This window comes from Pleurodeles waltl, chromosome 6, assembly GCF_031143425.1.
Source record: "Pleurodeles waltl isolate 20211129_DDA chromosome 6, aPleWal1.hap1.20221129, whole genome shotgun sequence".
NCBI lineage: Eukaryota > Metazoa > Chordata > Amphibia > Caudata > Salamandridae > Pleurodeles > Pleurodeles waltl.
The window spans coordinates 1,506,860,360-1,506,885,935 of NC_090445.1; the positions used below are offsets into that span (position 1 = coordinate 1,506,860,360).

Sequence of the window (25,576 nt, forward strand, 5' to 3'; positions counted from 1 at the left end):
CCACTCTACTCCACTGCACTCTATGTAACTCTACCCCATGCCACTCTATGCCACTGCACTCTGCGCCAATGCACTCTAAACAACTGCACGCCACTGCCCTCTACTCTGTACCACTGTACTCTACGCCACTGCTCTGTGCCACTCTATTCCACAAAACATCACTGCACTGACACTCTACTCTGCAGTGTTGCACTCTCCACCACCGTACTATACACCAATGAACTATGTACTACTGCATTCTATGCCACTCTACTCTGCATCACTCCACTCTACAGCACTTTGCCCTACTCTGCACCACTCTACACTATGCCACTGCACTCCCTGCAACGTGAGTCCACTCTGCAATCTATGCCACTGCACCACTCTACACTACTGCTCTCTCTGCCACTCTATTGTATGCCACTCTACTCTGTCCCATGCCACTCCATGCCACTGCAGTCTAAACCACTGCACTCTACGCTAAAGCACTCTAAACAACTGCACTGTACCCCACTGCACTGTACTTTGCACCACTGGGCTCTACGCCACTGCTCCTAGGCTACTCTACTCCACTCCACACCACTATGCCACTAGCTTTAAGCCATGCTGAACAGCAGCTACTCTAGTGTATAACATGGCTAATGGCTAAAACACATTAGCAAAGCCAATAACTCTTTCGTAGATGAGACCAACTGGCTTTGCCAATGTTTGTTAGTACTATGAGGTACCGAGGTACCTGAAAGAACTGTAAAAAAATACAATTACATTATAATAAAGGCTGCTACAAAATGCGCAAATACATTTCGGTTAAATTAAAAAAAAAAGCGCTTCTCAAATACAGATTTGAATAATATACAGTTTATATCTAGTACTCAAAATTTTTTATAACACTCCATTAAAACCACACACTCCAAAGCTCACCTTGGAAAACCATTACAATACCTCTCTGAAAGAAATATCTTTGCCACCAGAAAACTTCAAGTGGCTCCTTTTAGTAAAGTCAATGAAGGTTTTCAAGCCCCTTTGTATTTGCAGATTTACCAGTTGCCCACATTTGCAAGTCTTTAGGGAAGGAGACCCCCTGGCAAGAAGGCCTTTTCTTATCTGTCTGCCCCTCCCTCCCTCAGAGCACAGGAGACCCCCTGCCTTCCAGCCCAGCTGGGGAAACTGATCTGCCCGTAATTTCGCCCTGCCTCCGTTGCCCTTTAGGTGAAAGGCTAAAATTACGGACAAATGCCGTCCGTTAAAGCTTTCATCACGGACAACGGACAGCAGGGCGAAATTACGGACAGTCCGTGAAATTTACGGACGGGTGGTCACCCTATGTGACGTCCTCTGTGTCTTTCCTAATCTCCGACCAACAAGAGTGGAAGAAGAAACGTCCCTAAGCAATCCTGGCTCTGCTTTCATGCTGGTAATCACCACGGAGCAGCGCCAGGACGGGATGGAGCGGCCTGGCCAGACGCACTTTCAGGCCCTTTAGGCCTGTGCTTGGTCTCCACCCAGCTGTCCAAGGCAGCTGCGTGGAGAGCTTCAAAGTGAGCATGTGAGTTTGGCCGTGTACTTTTGAATGCATGTTAACTAATATATGGCTAAAATGTGGAGTGTAGTTTACTGACCTTAAATTTGATCTTGGATTAGGAGTCCAAATTGTTTACAAATAAGGCACCTCTTTCAGGCAAACGGTTTTTCAGGTGAAACCTGCCAGAATTTGCATGGGGAATCCGACAATATTGCAGCCTGGAACAGATGTAAAGCGAAAATGTGTTATTAATATGTTAATGCCCAATATAAGGTATAGAACTTTCTATGAGTAGGCAATTATCTGCCGCTAGTCAAAAGAGGCCCTCTGATATTTGATAGTCTCTCCTAGAATAAATATTAAAAGCGGCAGCACCTCCTGCACCCCTACTTCCAATGCAGACAGTGCAACAACAGAAGACAACCTGTGACATGTTGCTGAAGAGGAAACAGTTTCCTGGGGCAGTCAAAAGCTGCTGAAGCTGAAGTCTCTCAGGTTGCAAAGCCTAATATGTTGTTTTGCAGTTTTATTTAACACAAACTGGCCAAGAAGGTATTGAGCACTTTGCATGAGCACCAGTTACATTACTCATACTGTAGAACCATTCATTTTTGTAGGCCTGGGGAAATTAAATGATTTGCCCAGAATCACAGGATGTTGAGCCAACGCCGAGTCTCAAAGCCGGTCTCCCAGTTTGAAAAGCTTCATAACTTCTCACAGTATTACTTTCACATGGGAATAGAATACTGCACTTCAGAGGTCCATGCCTTTTTACCTGCATATCTGTAGGCAGATTTCCTACTGGCTCTCTGCTGCACTAAAGTTCCTTCATTCCAACACATTTGGGATTCTTTTCTTTTCCTTCTAATTGGGGCACGTGCAATGTGTGTCAGTGTGTGCTTCATTGGGTTCGACATGGCTCATGGATTCTCATAGCAACACCATCTATATAAGATGGGTAGTTTTCTCTACCAGCTGTCTCATGTCTATAGTAGGCATGAGAGCCTGTATGCCTCAAGTATTTAAGGTCCCCACTCCAAAACTGGAGATGCGTTGTCAGTAAAGAGAGGTTGTCAGGGATTACGATTTTCCGAACCATGTCATTGTTTACTGTCAGTTTCCCATCTTTAGTACCAATGGCCCCAACCCCTAAGCCTGTGCTGCTGACTGTCATTTTAGCTAGAAAGGTGGAGAGACCCCAGCCCCTACAGTCTGTAGCTCCTACATCATATGGACCTTGGCTACAGTGCTGGGAAGATGTTTATCAGAGCAAAAGCGTTTGCTGGTGGCTCTTTTGCTTGAGGCTGGGCAAGACTCTATTCTTAGAACATCAAAGGGGGTTATTACAACTTTGGAGGAGGTGTTAATCCGTCCCAAAAGTGACGGTAAAGTGACGGATATACCACCAGCCGTATTACAAGTTCCATAGGATATAATGGACTCGTAATACGGCTGGTGGTATATCCGTCACTTTACCGTCACTTTTGGCATGGATTAACACCTCCTCCAAAGTTGTAATAACCCCCATAGTGTTCTAGTAAACCAGGCTGGTCCATAACCACCTGGAAGAACTGCACAGGGTCCAGTTAAATGAAGGACGTGTGTTTAGGATGCATCAAAATATTGAGAGCTGTAGGGATGTTCCGAATATCGAACTATCTGTGAGTCACAAGATTTTTTGAGCCCAGTTAGCCTGCATAAAGATCAGAGAATAAAACTGAACACCTCTTCTGTCTTGGTGTAGGAGCAATACCTGTTGTTTGAAGTGTGGTGAGTCTGGACCATCCCACATTCATCAGTTGCACTTCTGGGGCACCATCTTTGCTGAATCCAGTCACAGGGGGACCTACAGGAATGTTGCATTCACTGAGGCTTGGAGTTGGGTCCCATTAGCTACATGAGGTTATTCTGTTCCCAGAATGAGTTAAACCATCTTCCTTTCTGCTACTGTTCTGGTGTTGTTGTGCTTTGAATCCTTCTTCTAGGAAGGGGTACCAGCACTGTAACCCAGCAGAATTTTAGCAGGTTACTGGGTCAAGGGTTTTTAACAGCAGAGTCCATTGAGGCTCTGACATGTGAAAACGAGTAGTTTCACAGATTTTAAATGAGGCAGAGGAACTGTAAGTTTGGAAAGGCTGGAGTCTGTTCTGTCAATCCCTGAACCAGGCCTTGGAGAAGTATCATTAGCTGGTAGACTACTACTACTCACTGAGAACAAGTGGGCATTAAAATAGGGAAGAAGATGCTCCGTCAACCAACTACTGGACTCGCTTTAGTATGGCTCACAAATGTCATGAATGAATCAACAGCTATTGCTATATAATTGTTACATTTATGTAAATGCTCACTGGATTTCCCATCATCCATTTGCACATGAAGTAACATCACTCCTTTCCCCTCCCAGGACCTACTTAATTGTGCCCACAGTCCTGACTCAACAGGCATGCCGCTTGTGTGCTGAGGGCAACCAAAGGCAAGCCCATCTGCGCCCATTCACATCTGGACTGTATCTAGAACCAGGAACCCTGGTCCACCCTCTCCTGCTGCTACTTTGCTGCAACCACCGTGCCCTGAACCCAGCCCAGTGCTCCACATACTCCTGTCTCAGTGCACAACACTGAGAAAACCTTCCCCTGCCCTTACTGCTAGTTTTCAGGCACTTCGCGACAACCAACAGTCACTGCACCCACATCAACATCACCCCACTCTCTCACACTCAGACAGTCCTGCTATCATCCACACAACACCCCGCACTGACGTGCAAGCTCCTTAACACCCACTCACTCACTAAACACACCACATAGATCTTGTAGCTGTTGCACAACAATGCCCCACACATGCTTTTCCTCATAGAAAGTTGGCATCGCCACAGGCAACCAGTTACAAGATCGCCAGGCAAGACATACTTCACCTGCACTCATCCACAAGAATGTCACTAGCTGCACCATCTCCACAGACACCACATCCTTCAACATGGAACACCTGTCATTCAAACTCTACATTACAGCCATCTTCATCCTAAGTGGCTCTCTCATCTACAGACAGCACACCAACTTCACTGACACCATCATAGACATTGTCGCACCGTTTGCACTTGATGCTGGCAATTAAATTCTGCTCAGAGACCTGAGCTTTCATCTGGAAGACCATGCCAACCTCAACTCAAAAGCACTCATCAAAGACCTTGGAAGCCTTTCCTCACCCAACAAGTAAAGGAACTAAGTCCCATTACTGAACATCTCTTGGACCCTGTTTTCACCATCTTCAACAACATCCGAGTCGACAAGCCCACACTAATCTCCTGGACAGACTACAACCCTTAAAGTTCACCATCCCCGTCCTTGTCCAAAGCACATGCACTGCCATCAGACCTGTCTGCAGAAACTGGAACTGCATCACTGACAAGGACTAGAACACCGCTCTAACCACCCATCGACCCACACATAAACAGCCTCCCCAAAGCCATCATTTGAACAATAAAATCACCTTCCGAGTCAACTCTCTGGCACCCCTCAAACACATTAATACAACATGATATAGACTCCATGCTCATTGGTACAATGAGGAACTCCAACTGATGAAATGCCACTGAAAGCAACTGGAAGGCAAGTGGAGAATGAGCCAGGACAATGCAGACAGTAGCCCATTCATATCTGCCCTGAGACGCTTCCACCATATGATCTGGACCACCAAACACACCTCTCTGGTGAACTGCATCAATGCAACAACAAAACCAAATAAATCTTCTCCTTCATGAAGAATTTCACCTTACGAACTGCCATCTCCAATTTGATGATCCCACCCAGGACTACCTCAGTAATTTCTCTCAATTCTTCAGCAACAGAATCACTTCCATTAACAGCGAAGTCAAACCGCAACCAGATCCAAAAGGCCTCAACAAATGCCTCCAGATCTTATCCAAAGAACCAATGCTAACCACATCGCCCGTCATCACAATATAGGAAACGGCCACCACCATGAAGTTCATTTAGTCAGAAGCCCTATTGTTCCCCTGTCCCTACCATGTCTATTCCATAGGACTGCAACCCATTAATGCTACTCTCTCTCCCATTCTAAATGCCTCCAGCTCTGCTGCAACCTTCTCAGCTTCTTGGAAACATGTCAACTGCCCTCCATTGTAGAAGAAACCCTCTGCTGATCCTTCAACACTTGTAAACTACAGAAAGATCTCCCTGATACCGTTTCCAGCAAAGGTCTTAAAGAAAATCTTCATCAGATACCTCACAGAATGCATCAATGACCACCAACTTCTTGACGCTCCTTGGTGATGAATCTGGTTTCAAACCCAACCCCAGCATAGAAACTTCATTAATCATCACCATAGATGACATTCTCATGACTCTGGATGGAGGAGCTATGGTGACCCTCATCCTCTTGAACCTCTGCAGCGTTTGACACAGTCACCTACCCTATCCTCATCCAATGCCTACACGACACTGGAATCCAGAGAAATGGACTCCAATGGATCTGCTCCTTCCTACGTACATGAGCCTTCTAGCCAGCATTATCTACCCTCACTTCATCAAAATCCACTCTTATCCCGATGACACAACTCATTCTTTCTCTCACGGACAAGACACCCAGTACCCAAATCAAGTTCAATGCCTGCATGACTGAAATCATCCACTGGATTTAGGCCAACTGGCTGAAGCTTAACATCAACAAGATTTAAATTGTTATCTTCCAGAAGAACACTTCACTGTGGGATTCCACCTGGTGACCAACACAGCTAGGGCCAAATATCCACCACCCATGCCATGAACCTTGAGATCATCATTGACATGACCACTCAAGTCAACCGCATCACTGCCTCATGCTTTTATATCCAGAGGATGCTGAGTAAGATTTTCAAATGGCTCCAAATAAATACCAGGAATACCATCATGCACGCCCTTGTCACAAGCAAACTAGTCTATGCCAGGATTCACAAAAAATCAACAGAAGGCTGACACATCATACAACACCTGAAGGAGGTACACTGGCTCGCCATACACAAACAAGCACAATTCAAACTCCTCACCCACACTTTCAAGGCACTACATTACACTTCCCAGCATTCTTCAACAATCGCATCCTCTTTAACAAACCTTCCAGACACCTCAGCTCGTCTGAACTCCTAGTTGAACACACTGCATGCATATGGAAACCAGATCCTGTGGGTGAGCCTTCTACATCACTTCTAAAATGTGAAACAACCTACTTCTACATACAAGAACCTCCTACTCACTTTTTGAATTGTGCAAGAGTGGAAGGCCTGGCTTTTTGAGTAGTTCCACTAGGCCATAGGTTTGGTTAGACTCACACCTCCCTAATGCACAGATACCCTTCCACAGATAGTATGCTCTACAAATACGCATAACATTATATAATATAACTTTACATTAATAGACACATTTTATAGCTTGTTGAGTATATTGTACAGATAGCTACAAATTACACTGCATATCACACCAGCTTCTTCAAACTTTTGGAAGAGGCAGAAGCGGCAACGGAAGGCTTGAATTTCCTGGATAAGTGTCTAAACTTGAACATCTGCAGTCACCTGCAGTCATCAACACCACTTTGCAAATGCATCTCTTTTGAAGGTTAGAAATATAACACATCTGACACATGCAGCCATTCCACCCTAAAATCACCTGAGCCAAATATATAGTTATTTACTGAGTTATGTGCAACTATCCGGAACCCTAGAGAAATAATTGAAAGTGATGTGACAAGCTTTCTATAAACTTTGTGCAAAAAAATTGCAAACATGTAAGTGAGGACCTCCTCATTACCCTTGATAATGAGCAAGGAGCAAATATATGAAGCAGTACAAGCATGGACCTCCTCATTTCCCTCGATGGCGGACAATAAACTGTCTTAATCTTACTGAGCTTTTCTGCAGCCTAAGGAAGGATGTAACTTGAGGTGCTACGGGGAAGATGAAAAAAATGGGCAAGGACATCTGGAACTTCCTTCGACTGGCTCCTCTCCTCCAATGACCAGAGACAGAAAGAGTGTATTAGTAAAAACAATCAACCACACGAAAGGTGTCAGGAACGGTCATCCCAGAAGGATTCCCTGAGATTTAATTATCTATATGCACCTATTTTCAGTGGTGTTAGAGCAGTATCTGGTACCATTTCAAAAGTAGCCGATGAAACCCAGATATATCAGACTGGAGAACAAAGTGAAAAGCCAGGCAAACCTCAACAAAGTTCTAAACCAGAAAATTACTCTAGATGATGGAAAGCATCCATGTCTGAGGTGGAGAAAAATCTGAGATCGTGTTATGCAGAGTATCAGACCCCCTTATGCGCTGCCTTAACACAGTGATCCACATTAGAGAAAGCAAGAATCCTGGGCCTTTTGTTGTCCAGTGCCTTATTATTTGTACTCCAAATGAAAGCAGTGGTCTAGAAGTCAGCATACTATTGTCTACGCTCTCTGCCCGAAGTGAGAAGCTTTCTGTTTGGGCAACATTGGAGCCATATACTCTTCCACAGCAATGATGGAGGAATACTCAATAGGGGATGACAGCTCACATGTGGTTTGACGCCAACCTCCAAGGCTCACCTCTTCAAAAGCCTGTGTGGTTCGCGGAGAACCCTGGAGTATTAGAAGGAGGATGCTGAGCCACTGCACAAAGCTGTGGATGTGTTCCACTTGAAAATGTAGAATTTTTCAAAAACCTTAACCAGTAGCCCGTCGACCATGAACGTTTGTAAAGGCAGGTTTAATTATTTAGGTATATAAAGGTTGGATACACTGATATGTGAATGAATGGGTCGTTTGGCAGCATTTGCTGGTAAATAATTCATGTGAAGAAGTACTCGTTAAACGGTTTACTACCTCAAGATGAAGTGACACAACTAGTTTGCCATGCTGTTATGAACCGAAATGAATATTTTTTATTAGTTGTATATGTTTTGCTCTGTAAATAGCAACAGAATCGCGGTAAACAAAACATTAACAATTTTGAGAGAGCAACGCAGAGAAGATGATGGGTTAGAAGGGTGTTGGATGTTAAATAACAATGTGACAGTACATGCTTTGTTCCCCTGTAGGTGCATACGTAGGATTAAGTAGTCCATTTCAATAAGAACTTTTCACCCAGGTCCCAGATGCTCTTTAACTCTTTGAGGTGGAGAAGGCCACGACGTCGCGGAGGTTGGGTGGAGGGTGAGAGGCAGGAGGGCTGGGGGCAGTTCCGAACGCTAAATCCATGTAAATGCATCTGCTGGTTGAGCGCCCACAGACTACACAGTGTCCCATGTTTTTAAATATCCTTCCGCAGGGGCGAGGGAATGTAAGCAAAGGGGACGTTTGCAGGATGCAGGCCTATAAACAGAGGGCGCGTGCTTGTGCTCGAGCTGAGACTTCAGAGCAGTTGTTGGAAACACATGTTGACTGCCCAGGAAGACTACAGTCTAAACATACATAGCAGAGGGTTTTATGGAGAAAACGCAGAAGTTGGGCATACTCTAGGAGGTCTTTTGCTTTAGGCTCCTAGTCTTGGCACTGAAATAGCCGGTCACAATAAACTTATTGGATAACACTAGCCTTCTACAATCATCCCTAAATGGCTCACCATAAGCAGAAGGAAGAGCTGCGATCTCCTCGCTAGGTTTTTTTAACCGAATGGTTGCAGTCTGGAGTATTCATTAGGAGAATAACGAGATACTTGTGATTGTAGCCAGAATATCGAGGATCAAAATAAAAGTGCACATAAGGAAGTATAGATTTACTGTTCTTAACTCCACGCCTATGTACCTTGAAAATATATATATATATATATATATATATATATATATATATATATATATATATATATATATATATATATATATATATGTGTATATATATATACATATATCTATATAGAGAGAGAAATATTTATTGTGGAGTTACATATATCTGGAGTTAGATATAGAAATCCAATACATACGTACCTGTGGATAGCTTTGTACTTGATAGTTTGGTTTCTATATTCATTTAGCATAATATTCCCTACTTGATATCCTGGACCCACACCAACACAACAAACTCTTTGTTTGCTCACCAGTTTAGTTAGATTTTTCTTATATTGGGGGGCAGAAATATCACTGAAAATGTGACCATAATTATCGGACTTTAGCAAGTAGCTTTTACTTCTATTGCTCTTGCACAAAGCATGTCTAGGTGTTGAATTTCAATTGATAAAGCAAATTGGTTATATGATGAACCATGGGAGGGTTTCTCCCACGAAGGTTTGAATTTAGGAAAGGTTTTGGACTAATTTTTCAAGAATTTGGAATATGAATGCTTAACTTCTAAATCCAAAACATACCAGGATTCCCTGTATTCTGTGTGGCATCATAAAGTGCACATTTATGCTCCACACATACTTTAATGGTGGTCTGTAGCACGCAATAAAGGGTCCACGTCCTACTGAACATTCAAAGTCTGTTATTCAAACAAACAGGCTTGGCCACTACGCATATTAGACCGTTGCGTTCAAGCCTTACTTTGTGCATTGAAGTATATGGGTTGTTTGATGGAACAAGGCATGCACTTACAATGCATGCCTTTACAACACGGTAAGTACAATGCATGGTCATTACCACGCATGCACTTACCACAAAATGTTTTTACAATGCATATGCTTTTACCACGAATGTCTTTACCATGAAAATTTCGTAGTAAAGGCATAGTTGGTAAAGGCATATTCATGGTAAAAACTAAAGGTATGTATAACATACTATATATATATATATATATATATATAAACAGGAAACAAGTGCCTTCGTCCTGGCACTTGAAAAACGCACTCCACAGGCTAGTAGCTAAAGGTATACAAAGTTTTATTGGCAGCGTGTTTCGATCTCCTAGAGATCTTCCTCACAGCCAGTGAAAAGAAAGTGCACTATCGCCCTTGATAGCGCGTCCAGTCCTTACAAATTACTTATACTTGGACACGCCAGAGGTCGGTGAATCTTTTGACCGCGTTGAGCTCTCCTCATCCAAAGAATTGTCGGATCCCTCAAATCAATAATCAATAACCCCTTATAATCAATAACCAAAACTCAATTAGTAATCAAACAACAAATTAATTAAACAGAAAATCAGTAATTAGACACACCATGACCTTTCAGTCATGAATAACCACACCTGTTTCTTAAAGGTTAATGAGTTTATTTCCCTATATCAACAAAGCTAATACAATATAAGTAAGTCTCAAAATCAAATGGTGTACATATACGAACATTACTCTATGTCCATAGCGACGGAAGAAACGCAATCTACGCAAGATTTGGATTATAATGCACTCGGTTATAGCAATGCAAATCACTAATATGAGTAACTGAATTTGACTAATTTCATACATTGGTCAGCATAACAAGATTTCAATTCAACATGGTGCATCAAATGAATACCTCAACTAACCTCTGATTAGCATTGGCACGTGGGGCTTCATGCAAAAGAATTTAATCAACATAAATTTAGAAAACTTCTAGCTTAGGCTCTGTCAAAATAAGCAGTTGGTACCTAAGAAGGAAAATACAATGAATAATACATTTATCCTTTCCTAATTACCAAATACAATCAGCATTCAAGGTAAGTCTTCGTCCTTCAGGTACCGGTTCAATCAGCATGGGGCAGATTTCAAAGGGGCAAAGTTTAAGTCAAGTTTTCCATACAGCAGCAAGGAAAATGGGGCAAAAGTTATTGCATGGGCAAGACGGGTAAAGTTAAAGTTAAAATCTCTAGGGTGAGAATTCTTTAAAGTCTCTCTCTCTGGGATAGAGAAAAAGCATCAGAGTGTCACCAAAATAGCGTCTTGAATCTGGCTTCAAATGGCATCAAAGAAAATGGCTGACTTCTCTTTGTCCAGTGGGTTTAAGTAAGAAAACATTCCAAATTCTTCAGGGTCTTCCATTGGAGGGTTCATAGGGTGGCTTATTTTGACCAATGAATAATGTCTTTCTCTTAGCACTCATTTATGCATAAGGTGTCCTTGGAGCTTTGGAACACAAGTAGCAACAAAGTTTGCCAATTATTTCTGTATCAGTGTCTTTATTGTCTGCACCTGCAGAAACTGACCTTGGTTCAAAGGGGAAGAAACTTGCCTAGCACAAAACCTTGAGATAAGTGTATTAGTCATCCTACTGGAAAAATACAGTTTTAAAGCTATAAGACATGTCTTTGTTAATACAAGTGAAAACTACGCAGTTAAAATTTAGAGAAGGCAACTAGGCCAAAGCCTCTGCTAAATTTAAGCTAAGCATATAACAGTTTAAGAATAAAATCATAAAATACATCTGCAATTATGACGCATTAATACATTTTCGATTCTTCATGATTAATTAAGCTCGTTTATTAATAATGGCGAACTACCTCGTGGGCACATTTTCCCACATACATTATTTTTCCTTGCTAAAATCACACTATCTTATACGATTTTGTTACATGATATATGAATATTTGTTAGCCTTTCTTTTTCTGCTTCATCACCCTTAAAAAACATGACAAACAATAGACCTAAACAAAAGACTATCAAATATTCGCCATCAAAGTGAAAAACATATACCAAAATATACCAAGTGAAAAATACATTAATGTATAATTATATTCTAAATAGCAAGACACACTCATATTTACGATTTAAATACATATATTAACATGAATATCCTAAGCATTCAACATCTGTGTGTTGTGTGTATACATGTACACATACACGTCCTCCCAAAGTACACATACATACATATACATGTACACACACATACGCATACAGATGTAGAGCAAATTATCAAGGATAAATTCTTTTTAGGCATCCACCAAAGGTCAAATGTCATGCCATATCAATCCATATGCAAGAAACCCATGAAGACTCAAACATGCATGTTCATGCATATGTCTCCAGGCCAAGTGGCCATATGATGTCACAAAGTACTCAAATGGTGTATTTCAAATCATCCAAAATCTGCTCTTGCAACGTCCTGCCATCAATTTCTATTCAATTTTCTGTTACTATTTCTATTACTCCTATGTTGATATACCCCAATCTTTTTTATTTTTTATATATACATATACCTGCACATATTATTACTAAAAATCAACAACAAACACACGTTCTATCTAGTGCACCACAAAATATACATATATAATATCAAAAATAAGATAAAAAATGCTGGAACAAAAATCTTATTTCACTTTATTACCTCATACAACCCGATCTGCCATACATGTTTACTCTTAGAAAAAGGAGGGGGAAATCCTCAACAAACATGATTGATCATTTTAGACTCACAAAACTAAACACCAGTATGCACTGAAAGCTCCTCATCAAGATTCAGGCCCATCGGGGACTTACTGTTAAGACACACAATGTACTCCGATTCCATTATCCTGAGTTTTCTCTCTCTATTTCCTCCTCTTACTGAGGCCTCACCCTGTCTACGCCATAATAAGACAAATTATCAGAACTATCAGCATGTTCTTTCTCCCAATGTCTGGCTATTGGATAATTCCTGTCACAATTTTTAACCGCTCGCAAATGCTCTAAAACACGTTTTTTCACTGGAAAGATGGTGCTGCCAATGTACCGTGAGCCACATGGACATTCAAGAGCATAAACATAGAAATCACTATTGCATGTAATCAACTTATTAATCCTTTTTTCCTGTCCATTAGGCATTGTATATGTCTTGACATTGGCACTATTCCTGCATGCTTTACATTTGCCACATTTGTAAAAACCTTTCTGTTCAGATAACCAGCTGACCTGTTGCCGAGACTGTTGCATATCACAATGAACCAGGAAATCCTTCACTGATCTCGCTTTTCGATAAGTAATCAAGGGAGAGACCTTATCCCCAATCACACTATCTGCTCTCACCACATGCCAGTGGTTGGAGATCATCTTCCTGATTGCATCAGATTCAGCATTGAAAGAGGTAATCAGTCTCACCTTGCCCTCCCCTTTGGGCAAACTCGGTCCCTGTTTAAAGAGTCTTTGTAGGAACTTTTCTTGCTCTATCCTGTGCCCTGAGAAGGACCTGAGGAGAGTAACCTCTAATTCGAAAACTTTTTAGCATCAAAATCTCTTCTCTCTCATACTCTGCTTCCCCATTACAATTGTGTTCAGCCTTCAACAGCACGCCATAAGGTATGCTCCAATTAAGGTTAGTTTGATGATGACTTTGTGCATATAGAAGACTATTGCCAGCCGTCTCTTTTCTATGAAAGCTGGTACATACCTTGCCATCCTGTATCTCCACATGCACATCCAAAAAGTCAATGACATTACTATGAATATGATGAGTAAAAGACAAATTTATCTCATTTGTAGAAATCAACCTCAAGAAATCAAGTAAAAGACTTTCAGAGCCATCCCAAATGACAAAAATGTCATCGATATACTTAACCCAAAGGGCTATGTGACTCGTCCAGGATTTATTGTCATCCGTGCAGACATGCTGTTGCTCCCACCAGCCCATGAAGATGCCAGCAAAACCTGGAGCAAAGCAACTTCCCATAGCTGTCCCTGTCACCTGTCTGTACCAATTCTGGTTGAAGATGAAGAAGTTGTTACTAAGACAAAAATCTAACATGTCTAATATCATCATAGTGTGATCATACGTATTCATAGCTTTGTCACGAAAGAAATGTTTACACGCTCCAATTCCCAAAGTGTGGTCAATGCAGGTATATAATGCCACTACATCTATTGTAACCAACAAATATGTTGATTTCCAAGGTATTTCCTCAATCCTGGAGATAAAGTCTGCACTATCCCTACAATAGGATGGCAAATTCAAAACATAAGGCAACAAGAAAAAATCCAAATAAATGCAAGTGGGTTCTAGCAGATTTTAAGGGCGATAGTGCACTTTATTTTTTACTGGCTCTGAGGAAGATCTCTAGGAGATCGAAACGCGTTGCCAATAAAACTTTGTATACCATTCATCACTAGCCTTTGGAGTGCGTTTTTCAAGTGCCAGGACGAAGGCACTTGTTTCCTGTTTTCAAATTTCAAGTGGTGGCCAGCTTCCGCTTATTTGCACCGACCCCGACAGTGTGGATGTGGCCGAGAAATGCCAGCAATCTCTTTTGCACCATATATGTATATATATATATATATATATATATATATATATATATATATATATATATATATTTATAGATATATATATATATATACACAAACACAACTTTCCACCCAAAACCCTACCTACCAAATCCCCTAAAAATTACCTTATCACCCCAAGACCCATACCCACCCTAAAACCTAAACACCCCTTACCACCCCATACCCACCCTAAAACCTAAACACCCCATACCACCCCAAAACCTAAAATTGCCCTTACCACCCCAAACCCCATAACCACCCTAAAACCTAAAAATACCCTTACCACCCCAAAACCCATGCCCACCTTAAAACCTAAAAAAGGCCCTTACCACCCCAAAACCCATACCCACCCTAAAACCTAAAAATGCCCTTACCACCCCAAAACCCAAACCCAACCTAAAACCTAAAAATGCCCTTACCACCCCAAAACCCTTACTCACCCTAAAACCTAAAAATAACCTTACTATCCCAAAACCCATGCACACCCTAAAACCTAAAAATGCCCTTACCACCCTAAAACCCATACCCACCCTAAAAACTAAACACCCCTTACCAGCCCAAAACCCATAACCACCCTAAAACCTAAAAATTCCCTCACCACCCCAAAACCCATGCCACCCTAAAACCTAAAAAAGCCCTTACCACCCCAAAACCAATACCCACCCTAAAACCTAAAAATGCCCTTACCACCCTAAAATCCAAAAGTGCCCATACCACCCCAAAATCCATACCCACCCTAAAACCTAAAAATACCCTTACCACCCCAAAACCCATGCCCAACTTAAAATCTAAAATGCCCATATATATATATATATATATATATATATATATATATATATATATATATATATATATATGTAATATATATATATATATACATATATGTCTATATATCATTCAACCCACTTAATACTTACCTTTACTTATCTTTAAAACCTTTACCACGCATATACCTTTACCATTCATGCCTTTACAATGAAATTCGTTGTAAAGGCATGCGTGGTAATGGTATATTCGTGGTAAAGTCATGCATGGTAAAGCCATGCGGGGTAAACGCATATGCGTTGTAAATCTATTGTGGTAAATGCGTTTCATTGCATTCACCGCAATGTAAGCGATGTTTCCCAAGTATATGGAGGCTTTATTGGTGTAAACTCCAAAGTGGCATGTTTGGCCCTTCAACAGTATCCTCCCTACCTCTGGCCAGTTATCAAACTGAGGTTTGAACCTCTGAGTTGGCCTGTTCCTTTTGTAAAGACTACATTTCACTCCCTCTGTCACTTTACATCAGAACACAAGTCAGGCAACGGGAGAACATGCCTCCCATGTAGTCCAATCTCTAGATGGGAGGCTTGTTTTGTACCCTTAAAATTTCTTCCCCTATCGTTGTGGTTGTTGGGGCTTTTGATGCCCCAATGAGATACAATACCAGAATATAATGAACTAAACATTGACAAAAATATTGTATCCTAAATATCACTTACAAAAATACTGACCTGTTGAAGTCAGTGCCGTCTTAATGATTCTTGGGGCCCCAGGCAAGAGTAATTTTGGGGTTCTCGTTCAGGGCAAATATTAATTTAATTCCCCATTTTTTTTGTAAATTCCAACCTGCAAAATGTCAAATAATATTGTAGTGCCACATTTATATAGCACTTACAACCCCTATAATGGGTGCTGAAGCACTTGCCCACATGGGTAGTACGTATTGATATATACATTAAACTTTCATAAATGGTGATATGTTATGTTAAATCAACTTATAAAGTGCACAATTATCTGGAGGTGTCTTGGCGCTGGCTGAAATGGCATAGCGAGCTGCTTGCTTCCCAGGAACCTAAAAGTGGGAGGGATCCTACTCAGTATTAAACAGCCAGGTTTTCATGGCTTTCCTGAAAGCCTGTAAATGTGGAGATGATTTGATGGAAATCGGCAGTTAAAAAAATACAAAAACAGTTAAAATATGCTGTGCCCATGGCCCCGTAATAACCATAGATTAAAAAAGGTCAAAGAGAGACAGAATGAGAAGTATGGGTAGGCCGAGAGAGGGAGAAATGGTCAGCTAGGGAAAGACAGGTGAGATAGAGTGGGAGATCACTTTTCCATGGGACCCCGTGGAAGGCAGGGGCCCTGGGCAAATGCCCACTTTGCCCATGCCTGAAAACATCTCTGGTTAAAGTTAAGAATGTAAAGCCTACATCCAGCGCAACTATATTTTTGTAAATTAGATTTAGGACACATTTTTTAAATATCAGCCAATGTTTTGATCAACAATATTCTGACATACAACCTAAAGACAGGTCCCCCTTACTTCATATTCTTCCATCCATATTGTGGGTACCCACTGGGACACAACATAAAAGAAGGCTGCAGTGTTTATAGGCCTCTTGGATGGCACGAATACCCAGGCACTAAGCGTAGCCAATTGGGTCAAAGGGTACAGCTCTTCAAGGCAGGCCCCTGTTTAGTTACTGAGTCAATAACATGGTGCTGAAAAGTTCCAATTTAGGTGTGATTCTCCTCAAATTTACCAGTTTTGTTACTCCCTCCCATACTTTGTCACATAGCTTCAAATGTGTTCTCATTTTCTCTGTCTCAGTCTCCCTCAAGTCTAAATCATCACGTTAGATTAAATCACCAGTATTGGCTCTCAGATTGTTCTGCTGTGTTTTCATGCATAGTCACAAGGCAGTCCAGAAGGATTTTCTCTGTTTTGCTCACGTCAGCCACCTCCACAACCTGAGTTTATATAATAGGAGTTTGGTCTCTAGATTTAGGACTTTGCCTTTATATTCTAAGACTGTCTAGACCTACTTGGCTACCTAGTTTCTTTTTTGTTGCCACTACCCAGTAAATGTTTGTTGCTTAGTCTTCTCCGTTCTTCTTTGTTTTTTGTGACTGCACAGTCAGCACTAGTGGAACCCTGTCTTCCACAGCAGGTTCCTGTTCACTCCCATGTGTCACATCCATAAGCCTTGAGCTCTCAGTGAGGCCCTACCAATCCATTGATTGACTTTCTTACATTATCTTACCAGGTTAGCCTGGGGTGTTACACTTCCTGAGTGCTCTCTCTCCTGCGGCAAGGCAATGTCTGCTGCAGATTCACATTGACTCTTACCCGATCCAAAGCTCTTGACACAGGTCTTGCCTTGCCCACCACCTCTCCACTCTCTCAATCAGGATTTTGCCGGACCATGCTGCAGTGCCTAAGTCCCTTAACAAAGTCCATTCATTGTTTATCGTGCTAGGTTGTTGATTCTCTTCAGGCGAGGTCATCTGTAGTCAGTGCCATCTTAAGGATTTATGAGGCCACAAGCAAAATAGATTTTTTTTCGCCTCGTGTCTGGAACAGCATTTAATGTACTACCTATCTACAACTAATTCAAGCCCCCGTATTGCCATACTATGTTGAATTATAAAGTAATGATTTAGAAACCAGGACACATAAAAACAGGTGATAGCTTAATTTGGCTAGTATCCATTAGCTAAAAACATCGAAACGAAAGTTTGAACAAGCATTGGCAAGCCCATTTCCTCTTGCACTTGGATCTACATTTTTGGGTGTTGGTTATTGGACATGTGCATGGTATTATAATAGGACACATGGATATTATGAATAAAACTGTAACTTTAAATGATAGCTATTCATAATCACAAATTCATTCCATTTTACAGCTGGCATTTTATCTGCAGAAGTGAAAATCAAGGTACTGCTTCAAGAATGAACACCACTCCATTGGATGGAATCTGATGCTGTCCTCTCATAGTCTGTTCCGCTGCCTCACCTGTCCTTTATCCCTGTATGGGTGCACATCTCTTTCTAGACGGTGAACTCTGATTCTGCCCAGCAAGAGAAAGAGGAAGAGAAGGAAGACATGAGAAGGACATAGAGATAAAGAGAATGGTACAGAAAAAGAGATGAATAAGAGGGAGTAGAGCGTTAAGTACATAGATGAGGTAGAGAGGTGATGTAAGAAGAGACGTAAGCTAAAGAGAGAAAGGCCAGCTAGCCAGAAAGGAATTTACAGAGAGGCAGAAAAAGGAAGCTATTGGTAGAGAAAGAGAGGTAGAGAAAGAAGTATGGTAGAAATAGAGGTGAGTTAGAGCTCGAGGCAGCGAGGAAGAGGGACACTGGTAGAGAGGTGAAGTAAAGAGAGACAGTAGTAAATTGGAGAGAAATTGGCGATTTAAAGAGATTCAAAATAAGAAGAAGTACAGAACGACAGGTCAGGTGAAGATAATTGTGAGAAAGAGAAAAAAAATTGTAAAGAAGAAGGAGAGATGAGATATAGAGGTTCAATGAAGAGAGAAAGAGGTTAGCCAAACAAAGAGAGACAAGGTTTATATAACGTTAGAGAGAGTGGGTGGGGTAATAGGAGAGGTGGGTAGAGGTTGAAAGACGTAGAGACAGATTTGAGGTACAGGGACTATAAATAGAAGTTAGAGAAAGAGAGGTGATCTGTAGCCAGTGAGTTGGAATAGAGTAGGCGGTGCCAAGAGAGATAGACCGAAGGCAGCGACAGAGAAAACGAGGTAGAGAAAGAGAGGTGAAGGGAAATAAGGAAGGTATCGAGGGAGCTGAGGCAGAGGGAACAGAGGTAAAAGAAGAGGGAAGGAGGTGGAGATGTGAGGTAACAAACAAGTTAGTTGTGCTGTGAAGACAACTCTTTATTTTTTTTAATTTTAATATTTTTAATAAATCCTTCCATAATAAGCAGATAACAAACAAACAGTGAGGTACAATGAAATGCTAGTTGGGAGAGGTAGGGTAGAGAGAGAGAAGAGGTAGTGAGAGATGTAAGTTTGTGAGATAAATGAGACAGACTGAGAGGTGAGATAGTATTAGAGAGGGTAGAGTGAGGAGTGCTGTTGAGAGATGAAAATAGGGTGAGGCAGAAGGAGGTATGATATGAAGAGATGCAGGCCCAAAGAGATCGACAGAGACAGATAGAGAGATGAGGTTGAGAGGCAGATGGAGTAGGTGGAGGACAGATACAGGGAGGTGAGCTGAAATCACAGCAGTGAAGGGCAGAGAGACGGGGTAGAGAGGGTTGACGGGCAGAGAGGTAGAGGTAGGCATTCAGAGTGGTAATGAGAGAGTTGAGTGAGGTCATGAGAGATAGAATGTGTTGGGGGTAAAGGCAGTTCTATTGAGAGAGGAGAGATGGACAGAGGACAGGTAGAGAAAGCTGAGATAGAGAGTAAGGGGATGGGTACTGTGACAGGCTGGCTGGGACCCGGCCGCACACTCTGCCCACTTGTGCTGTCGCTGCCTCTGGGGTGCCGGAACAGCAAGGACTTTCAGCCAATAAGAGCGCCACTTCCTGGACGACGCGGGAAGGCGGGATCTTAAAAAGGTTGGTGGAGAAGGAGTCGGGGAGGAAGGAGTGGAAAAAGGAATCAGGAGAATCAGCGGAGGACGGAGAGGAAGAGCGAGAAGATGGAGCGAGAGGCCAGGAGGATACTGAGACGCGATCCCAGATCGGAGGATCGGGGATCCAGGAAAGGAGTTTCACCGCGACCGGCGGAATCCGAACCAGGAGGGGCGAGGAGGAGACCGGAACGCCACTGTGACCTGGAGGCAGAACGCAGCAGCCCGCCATGGTTCTGGAGAAGCGTGGCAATCGCAGGTGTGTGACGCGTTGTGGTCTGGGGAAGGGAGGACGGGTGGTGGGGATAAAAGGTACAAGGGAGGACAGGTGGGGAAAACGTAAGAAACGAAGGGAGGGGCAGACATAATAAATCAGGAAGCACAGGGGAGGTGAGGGGAATCACAGCACAAGAAATGTAAACGCCGTAAGAAAAGTACCAGGTCATACTGTTACAAAAAAAAGGAAGGTGTGGGTAAAAGACAGATGCCAATACTAACAGAAAGGTCCAGAAAGAAAACAGAAACAGGTAATTACAGAAGAAAAACCTGTTGAAACACAGGGAAAGAAAAGAGAAGGTTAAAACAAAGAAGGAGAGCACAAGAAACAGAGAGAGAGAGAGAGAGAGAGAGAGAGAGAGAGAGAGAGAACAGAAAGACGAGACAGAAGAAGAAGGACAGCAAGGAATAGTTAAGAAAAGAGAAAACAACCGAAACACTTACTGTTTTATTCCTTTTTTTCCCCCATGTGCTTCCCGGGAGACCTATGAAAAAGAAGAGAAACAAGGAGACGGTTAAAGAATCAGGAACTGAAGTAGACCCACAGAGACAGACGGAGGAACCAAGAGAGCCAACAAACAAAACACAACCACATGCATAAACAATAAACATCCCTAAACTATTGGAATACCGACTCCCGTGTTGTCCTTTTCACTGCGTTTTGCTACAGGTACATTGAGCCAAACAGATGTAGAGATAGAGATCTATCAGAGATGGGCCAGGTGGAAGAAGTAAGATGAAGGCCACAAGAAAGATTTTTTTTTAGTTGCTACCTACTGCCTGCAGTTGAGAGATACGGTTTGGCAGGTCATGCCTCTACGCTAAGCTCCTATGAGGTGTGCATGCCAGCCTGTCAAATCTCACTGAAATTCCAAATTTTATGTAAACGATTGAGGAAGTATCACTTCTTGGTAGGGGAATATTGCCTGGAAAGTGACTTCTTCCCAGAGGACTAGTGACGCACACTGTTGCATTATGGGGCACTAATACATGGGATGAAAGCTAACCCCATCAGCAACAGACTCACCCGGCCCTCTCTGATGAGTATACCAAGAACGTGAATCTACCATGCCATGAATAACTGACTCCAGAAGTATTACTTGAATGAGGCTGCAAGTACCAGAAGAATCCTGTACTTTGAACTGGACTTTCCTCAGGAAGAGTGCTCAACACAATAGTAAGATCCTTCTTGAAATAGAAAGTAATGAGATAAGTATTGTGACACACCAAGGTACTGGTTACAATGAATTAGGTGATTCTGGTACATCCGTATTCCAATGGGTCCTGCCCCTCAGCAAACTGTTGGATACAATGGAAATAAAGTCTCTGGTGCATTAGTACAGTAGAGGTTTCAGAGCAAAGGCAGGATGCTGGACATACAGTGAACAAACGATCTGGTATATTACACAGCAGGATGATTGATATACAATGACCCAAGGACTACCTGCACAGTAGATGAAAGGGCTGCGGGCACATTACTACTGCATTGGGCCTGCACGACAGCTGGATACTTGACATACAATTAACTAAGGACTCCTGTTATTTTAGCAGTGCAGTAGACCCTGTCCCCAGCAGAATGTTGGGTATACAATGAGCCAAGGACTCCTGGTACATTAGTGCAGGATATTGGATATACAATGAACCAGTAGCTTTGGGCCAATTAGTAATGTAAGAGGCACTGCCCAATGACAGGATGTTAGATATACCATGAACAATGGGCTTCTGGTGTGTTAGTGATGGTTTTGATGCAACAGCAGAATATTCAGTCTAAATGAACATGTGGGTCCTAGCACATCTGTTTACCAATGATTTCTGCATGAGAGAAGGAGGCGGGCAAAGTGATGTATGACATCTTAGTATAGTGGTGGTCCCTGAACCACCCCAGGACGTTGGACAAAACATCCTGGTGGTCTTGTGCAAAGACACAGTGATAGCTCTATCTCACAGCAAGATATTGAACACAATGATTTGTGGGTTCTTGTGCATTAATACAGTGATGATTCCTGCATCGTAGCTGGAGGTTGGACACAACTATTCAGGACTTCTTGCACATTATTACTGCCATGTTTTCAAGGGTAGAGCAGGGGGGCAGAGTCAATGGCCTAGAAAGGTCTTCTTCAGTAGTGCAGAGTTGGTTCCTTCACCACAGCAGGATGTTCTTGCACATTAGTAACAATAATTACTTAAATTTTATACAGTGCTAAATCCCACACTTTGCGATAGCTGAGACAGTATGAGCAGCCTCGGATTGACCCAGATTGTCCATGACCCTACAAATACTACATACACGCACTGGACTCCATTTTCACCTTCAGAAACCATGACTAATACAGCCATGTCACAGAACTCACATGGACCTATCACTCCATTGTACCCTTCAGCATCTCAAGCCCCCACACCTCTGCCCCAAAGATGGCCAGCCCCCTCTACCGGTACAAAATCTCTGAGACCAGCTTGGCGGATGCTCTCAACCCCTCAATCCCGCTATCCCCACCAACCTCGAACAGCAAGTGAAAAACTTCAATGTAAAAACTACCTCTACACATGAGATCACCAACTGCACCAACAGCATTGCCCCCAGCAAGAGCAACATCCAGAGAAAATCATCTGAAAAGGCCAGCTGGTACACCCAAGAACTCAGAATAGCTAAACAAAACTGCAATCAGCTGGAGAGGAGATGGAGCACCCACAAGGACTCCTCCGACAGATCAGCTTTCAAAACCTTCCTCAATCTCTACCACCGCCTGCAGAGAGGAACAAAAAAACAGCCCTTTCCTCATACATCAAAACCAGCACCAACAACACCAAGGAACTTTTCAACATCGTTACCAACTACCAGCGTAAACAACATAACACCCTCACCGGAGCTGTACGACAACCTCGCCCACTTCTTCCACGACAAGATTGCAACCATATACAGAAGCCTCTAATCCCAACTCACCCCTACAGTCTTCCTCGACAGATACACCACAACCATAACAAACAGGAACCACACACTGACCTCCTGGAACATCCTCTCCAGCCAGGACATCACCTCCATCATGAAATTCATCCACTCTGGAACTCCCACAGAGCCATGCCTGCACCACATTGTCAAGCTTGGAAACCAAAGTAGCGACCAGGAACACACCACACTGCTCAACACCTGTATCCCCACCGCAACATTTCCTGATGCCTGGAAACACACCAAAGTCAGACTACTACTCAAAAATTCCTCCGCCGACCCCAGCTTACCCAAAAACTACCAGCCAATCTCCCTACTCTCATTCCCAGCAAATGTACTGGAAAGGATCATCAACAAGCAACTCATTGAATACCTGGAGCTGAACCAGCTACTTGATGCCTCCAATCCAGCCTTCACAGCATCACAGCACCGAAACTGCCCTGATCACAGCCACCGACAACATCCAACCCCTCCTCGACTGAGGAGAAACTGCAGCTTTGATCCTCCTCGACCTCTTGGCAGCCTTCAACACCGTATCCCACCACATGCTGATCGAAAGACTCCATCACATTAGCATCTAAGGGGATGTGCTCAGATGGATCACCTCCTTACTCAACTCGTCGTGGCCATCAGACCTAGGACCCGCACCCACTTCCTCCCACCATGCCAGAAACCTCGGAATCATCATTGACAGCAAGCTCACCATGAAATCACAGATAAACGCCAACTCCTCTGCCTGCCTCTTCACTTTATCCATGCTACGTAAGATCAAGTGGCTACCTCTACACATGAGATGCACTGTGACACAGGCCCTCATCACCCACTAACTGGCCTATGGAAACGCCCTCTATGTAGGAACCTGCCACCCACATCCTACAGAGACTTCAGACCATACAGAACGCTGCAGCCAGACTCATCCTCAGCCCTCCCTGAGGGACCCAAGTCACACCCCACATCGGGCAACTCCACTGGCTCCCCATACAGAACAGATGCAATTCAAGCTGTTGACCCATGCACACAAGGCTCTACACAACCAAGGACCCATCTACATTAACTATCATCTGAACTTCCACCAACCATCAAGAAGACTATGTACTGCGTCCCTTTCACTTGCCCATACTACCCTTATCTATCGAAGCAGAAATGAACAATGTTCCTTCTCTCACCCCCAGACCATCACCTCACTTCCGGAATTCAGAATGGCCATCAAGACCTGGCTGTTCAAATAAGCCTCTGGGATCTGCAAGCACCGGGATACCCTATTGAGTGATTAGCCGTGCTTTATAAATCCAGATTGATTGATTGAGCACTGTGAATACCATAACTTAACTTATTATAACCCAATTCATGGTGCTCAATTGAAACACTTTCTAATAAAGTAAGGTTGAGTGTGCCTTTCCAAGATTCAAACTCCTTACCTTCAGAACACTGCTTTTTAACTAAACTAGTTTTCAACACACTGACCCATCCTTCTGCCATAGGTATGCATTGTTTCCTGTACCACAGTAGGAGGGTGTACAAAATGATTCAGGAAGCCCTAGTTCATTACTACAAAATAGTTGACTTTACCACAACAAAACAATCCAGAGAGCTCCTGCTTAATGCTACAGGGTTGAATAGTGTTTGACGCAGTGTTTAGGTTTCCTAATATATTAATAGTCATTGAGTTCCATCCAAAGCATTTTACTTATCACAACTGCATGAATTCTATCAGGCCTGCCAACGTGTCACACGATTTCGGCTCTCTTCACACAGCCACCCAGTGGGTAGTCGAAAGCACACGATGCCGGGGAAGACAAGCTGAAAAGCAATACACAGAGTGTTGTCTTTCCAGCTTTCTTGGAGGGAGTAAGCAGCCACTGTTTATTGAGGGATGTTAATATCCAGGACAGCCTGAGAGACCCTTTGGTGTTTTTTTTGGGAGGGGGGGGTGGGTGCATTGGTGGACGGCTGAGTGCTTCTCATGCAACACTGGGCAGGAGGCTCCGCCCCTCCAATGCCACGCCCCCTCCCCACACAATTTGTTTATGGTATGTTCTTTAGTTATATCATTTTATATAAAACAAAACTTTCTTAGACTTAAAAAACGCGTCTAAACAATTAGGTTAGAAAAGCTTGACGGGAATATTGCAATGGAGGGAAGCGCCCCAGAGGCAACCTTGGAAAATGAGACAAATTAATAATAATAATAAAAAATGATGGCTTGAAGGCAGCAGACTGAAACTATGAGATTCCATTACACCGTCTGTCTGCTGAAATTATTTCGCATCTGTGGCCCTGCGTGGGCTGAAGTTAAAGGGACAGACCCCGTGATTGCCAGGCTAGTGACTGCAAAGACTCCTGACGTGAGTGACGCAGTTTGGGTGTAAA

At 42.8% G+C, this 25,576-nt stretch overlaps 2 long non-coding RNA genes across 2 annotated transcripts in view; one reads left to right on the forward strand and one right to left on the reverse strand.

Annotated features, from left to right (window-relative positions):
* Positions 1-19,860, reverse strand: part of LOC138301002 (uncharacterized) — a 90,559-nt gene extending 70,699 nt beyond the window's left edge. Inside the window, exon 1 of the long non-coding RNA XR_011205050.1 lies at positions 18,401-19,860. This is a non-coding gene — a long non-coding RNA (uncharacterized lncRNA). The remainder of the gene's footprint in view (positions 1-18,400) is intronic.
* Positions 19,861-19,953: 93 nt separating this feature from the next.
* On the forward strand, positions 19,954-20,890 carry LOC138301003 (uncharacterized). The gene is made up of 2 exons (XR_011205051.1): positions 19,954-20,245; positions 20,746-20,890. It is a non-coding gene; the product is annotated as an uncharacterized lncRNA (long non-coding RNA).
* The last annotated feature ends 4,686 nt before the right edge of the window (positions 20,891-25,576 follow it).